This window comes from Muntiacus reevesi, chromosome X, assembly GCF_963930625.1.
Source record: "Muntiacus reevesi chromosome X, mMunRee1.1, whole genome shotgun sequence".
Lineage (NCBI taxonomy): Eukaryota > Metazoa > Chordata > Mammalia > Artiodactyla > Cervidae > Muntiacus > Muntiacus reevesi.
This window is the reverse complement of record NC_089271.1, coordinates 26,896,820-26,901,807: the sequence shown is the minus strand read 5'-3', so window position 1 is coordinate 26,901,807 and position 4,988 is coordinate 26,896,820. Positions and strand designations below refer to the sequence as shown.

General features: G+C 41.1%; 2 non-coding genes across 2 annotated transcripts; one reads left to right on the top strand and one right to left on the bottom strand.

The window, feature by feature from the left end:
• Positions 1 to 3,345: 3,345 nt before the first annotated feature.
• LOC136154969 (U11 spliceosomal RNA) lies at positions 3,346 to 3,478 on the top strand. Its single transcript, XR_010660663.1, has one exon. It is a non-coding gene; the product is annotated as a U11 spliceosomal RNA (small nuclear RNA).
• A 955-nt stretch (positions 3,479 to 4,433) lies between these two features.
• Positions 4,434 to 4,505, bottom strand: TRNAY-GUA (transfer RNA tyrosine (anticodon GUA)). The gene has a single exon. It is a non-coding gene; the product is annotated as a tRNA-Tyr (tRNA).
• Between the last annotated feature and the right edge of the window lie 483 nt (positions 4,506 to 4,988).

Below are 4,988 nucleotides of genomic sequence, written 5' to 3'. Positions count from 1 at the left end.
TAAGTATTTGGATGTTTGGCAGAATTTGGCAGTCTTCAGCGCTCCTTGATGTGTAGATCCATCACTCCAATCTCTGTTTCTGTTGTCACATGACCATCTTCCTTCTGTGTCTGTGTGTCTTTATATGGTATTCTTCTCTCTGTGTGTTTCTGTGTCCAATTTTTTTTTTCCTTATATGGACACAGTTATGTTGGATTAGGGTGCATGCTAATAACCTCATCTTAACTTGAATATACCTGCAAAGACCTTATTTCCAACTAGGGTCACATTCACAGGTACTCAGGATAAGTACTTCAGCATGTATTTTGGGGGGATCAAAGTTCAACCCATGACAGTGACCATTCTTGTTTGTTGTTCAGTTGCTCACTTGTGTCCGACTCTTTGTGACCCCATGGACTGCAGCTTGCCAGGCTCCTCTGTCCTCCACTCTTTCCCAGAGTTTGCTCAAATTCATATCCATTGAGTAAGTGATGCTCCCTAACCATCTCATTCTCTTCCACCTGCTTCTCCTTTTGCCTTCCATCTTGCCCAGCATCAAGGTATTTTCCAATGAGCTGGCTCTTCATATCAAGTGGCCAAAGCATTGGAGCTTCAACTTCAGCATCAGTCCTTCCAATGATTGATTGGGTTGATTTCCTTTAGGATTGATTTAGTTTGATCTCCTTGTAGTCCAAGGGACTCTCAAGAGTCTTCTTCAGCACCACTATTTGAAAGCATCATTTCTTTGGCCCTCAGCCTTCTTTATGGTCCAACTCACATCCATACATGACTACTGGAGAAACCATAGCTTTGACGAGATGAACCTTTGTTGGCAAAGTGATGTCTCTGATTCTTAATATGCTGTCTCGGCTTGTCATAGCTTTTCTTCCAAGGAGCAAGCGCCTTTTGATTTCATGGCTACAGTCACAGTCTGCAGTAATTTTGGAGCCCATGAAAATAAAATCTGTCACTGTTTCCACTTTTTCCCCATCTGTTTGCCATGAAATGATGGGACCGAATGGCATGATCTTGATGTTTTGAATGTTGAGTTTCAAGCCAGTTTTTTCACTCACTCTCCTCTTTCACTCTCATCAAGAGGCTCTTTATTCCTCTTCACTTTCTGCCATTTCAGTGGTATCATCTGCATATCTGAGGTTGTTGATATTTCTCCTGGCAACCTTGATTCCAGCTTGAGATTCATCCTGCCCAGCATTTCACACGATGTACCCTGCATATAAGCTAAATAAAATACAGCCTTGATGTACTCCTCTCCCAATTTTGAACCAGTCTGTTGTTCCATGTCCAGTTCTAGCTGTTGCTTCTTGACCTGCATACAGATTTCTCAGGAGACAGGTAAGGTGGTCTAGTAGTGTCTAGTTTCCATTTCTTAAGAATTTTCCAGTTTGTTGAGGGTCAAAAAATGTATGCTGTTACTAAGTATGTTGGAATGATAGTTGTAAGCTAGCACTGTCCCAGGCATACTTGGATGTATGATCATCCTATCCATCATATAGTCTGGCCCATCCCTCCAACTCTTATTCCCCTAGTAAGCCTATCACTTCCAGTCAGTACCCTAGACCACATGTCAAACTTTTTCTATAAAAGACTGGATAGTAAATATTTTAGGCATTGTAGGCCATGTAATCTCTATCTTAACTATTCTACTGTAGACAATATCTAAACAAATGGGTGTGGCTGTATTCTAATAAGGCCCTTTGGATTTGGCCTGAGGGTGGAGTTTGGCAATGGTTACCTGAGACCATATAAAGGGGAGAGAAAACTGGATGTTCTGTGAATTCTTAAGGGTATACACACACACACATATGTATATATATATATATATATATATATATATATATAGGTGAGGGGCTTCCGTGGTAGCTCAGCTGGTAAAGAATCCCCTGCAATACAGGAGACCTTGGTTCGATTCCTGGGTTGGGAAGTTCCCCTGGAGAAGGATAGGCTACCCACTCCAGTATTCTTGGATTTCTCTGGTGGCCCACATGGTAAAGAATCCACCTGCAATGTGGGAGACCTGGGTTTGACCCTGGGTTGGGAGGATCCCCTGGAGGAGGGCAAAGCAACCCACTCCAGTATTCTTGCCTAGAGAATCACTATGGACAGAGGAGCCTGGTGGGCTCCATACTGTCCACAGGGTCACAAAGAGTTGGGCACAGCTGAGTGATTAAGCACAGCACATACTGGTGAGACTAACCCTTTCTTTGTGTTATGGACTGAATTGTGTTCCCTCACAATTCATATGCTGAAGTCATAACCCCCAGTACCTCAGAATTTGACTATATTAGAAATAGGACCTTTAAAGAGATAATTAAGGTATATAAGGTCATATGGATGGGCCCTAATGAAATGACTGGTGTCCTTATAAGAAGAGATTAGAACACAAACAATGGGCTTCCCCAGTGGCTTAGTGGTAAGGAATCCACTTGCCAAGAGGAGATGCAGGTTCGATCCCTGGGTCAGGAAGATGCTCTGGAGAAGGAAATGACAACCCATTCCAGTGTTTTTGCCTGGAGAATTCCGTGGACAGAGGACTCTGGCAGGCTACAGTCCATGGCATCGCAGAGTCGGACATGACTGAGCACTAGCTTGATATAAGAGGAAGAGCCCAAAATCACTCTGAAGTCCCTCAGATGTGCACTGTTTGAATAAATATGGGACATCTGTACAGTTGCTCTGTAGCAGTGTGAAGAGATGGGGGTGAGAGGGCTTGAGAAAATTTGACTGCAAAATATTTCTGTTGAATTATTTGTAAGACATTGCATGAAAGAGAGAAACGAAGGAAGGGAAAAGGGAAGGAAAGATCAGAAGAGAATGTTTACTAATTGAATGTTTTCTAAGAAATTGAGTGAAATATGGATATCCACTTATATTTTTCCACATATTTTCAAAAATAAAATTTTGTTTTATAAGCAATTAACATGATTGTAAAAGGGAAAAGAAGAGACTGAAATGGAAACTAGACCTCTCTGAATGTACAACATTTTATAATTTAACCTAGGAACCATGTAAATTTATTTATTTTTTTTAACTTGGGCTCACTTTCTTTTTTATTTATTTTAATTGGAGGCTAATTGCTTTACAATATTGTAGTGGTTTTTGCCATACATTGACATGAATCAGCCAGGCGTGTACATGTGTCCCCATCCTGAACCCCCCCTCCCACCTCCCTCCCCATCCCATCCCTCAGGGTCATCCCAGTGCACCAGCCCTGAGCACCCTGTCTCATGCATCGAACCCGGACTGGCGATCTGTTTCACATATGATAATATACTTGTTTCAATGCTATTCTCTCAAATCATCCCACCTTAGCCTTCTCCCACAGAGTCTAAAAGTCTGTTCTTTATAAAAAAGGGCTTCTGTCATGAGTGGCACACGTAGGGCAGCTCGTTTGCTCTACATACGGAACTGACTTCAAGACATTTCGGAAGCATAATTTTTGCTAGTGGGGCAGCTGGTGATCGTTGGTCCTGGCGCCCCTGGGGAAAAAAAAAAAGACTGTTCTTTACATCTGTGTCTCTTTTGCTGTCTCGCATATAGGGTCATCGTTACCATCTTTCTAAATTCCACATATATGCATTAATTTACTGTATTGGTGTTTCTCTTTCTGACTTACTTCACTCTGTATAATAGGCTCCAGTTTCACCAACCTCATTAGAACTGATTCAAATGCATTCTTTTTAATAGCTGAGTAATAGTCTATTGTGTATATGTACCACAGCTTTCTTATCTATTCGTCTGCCAACAGACATCTAGGTCGCTTCCATGTCCTGGCTATTGTAAACAGTGCTGCGATGAACATTGGGGTACACATGTCTCTTTCAATTCTGGTTTCCTCGGTGTGTATGCCCAGGAGTGGGATTGCTGGGTCATAGGGCAGTTCTATTTCCAGTTTTTTAAGGAATCTGCACACTGTTCTCCGTAGTGGCTGTACTAGTTTGCATTCCCACCAACAGTGTAAGAGGGAACCATGTAAATTTAAAAACAAAAAATTGTATCAAAAAGTTTAAAAATATATATGAAATGGAAAGAAATGACCTGTATATCAACTTGGTGGCATAATCCTGGGGAGAGGAATTATATTTCAAGTAACTTTAAAACATAGTACTTTGACTGAATAACCTTGATGGGTTATATTCCAAAGACAAAAATACTATCAAAGTCATCTTAAAATTTCATTTAGTTAACTTATTGTTAATATTAAAACTTGTATAGTTATTTTGCAATTACACACACACATAACAACACATACCCAAATACATACATATATCACACACACACACACACACACACACACACACATATGAAGAGAAGTCGTTTAGTCATGTCTGACTCTTTGCGACCCCATGGACTGTAGCCTACCAGGCTCCTCTGTCCATGGGATTTTTCCAGGCAAAAGTACTGGAGTGGGTTTCCACTTCCTTCTCCAGAGGATCTTCCCAGCCCAGGGATCGAACCCAGGTCTCCTGCATTACAGGCAGACGCTTTACCGTCTAAGCCACCAGGGAAGCTCATATATATATATATATATATATATATATATATGAAGAAGAAGACATCACCAACTTAATGGACATGAGTCTGAGCAAATTCTGGGAGATAGTGAAGAACAGAGAAGAAGACATCACCAACTTAATGGACATGAGTCAGCAAATTCTGGGAGATAGTGAAGAACAGAGAAGCCTAGCATGCTACAGTCCATGGAGTCTCGAGTCAACAGAACTTAGCACCTGAACAACAACATGAAGAAGAAGAAAAAAGTGAAAAAAACATCTGTGCAGATAGATCAGCTAAGATAAGGACTGAGAACTGACCATTGGTTTAGAGATAGTAGAGGTTGCTGGTAAGAACTTGATAGATATGTTTTTCTTGGAGTGGTGGAGGTGCAAAATCAAATGAATTAGTTCTAAGAAAAAATTAGAGGAGTGGTAAGCACAGGCAATTTTTTGGGAAAAGTTTTGCTGCCACAGAGAGCATAGAAATGGGGTCAT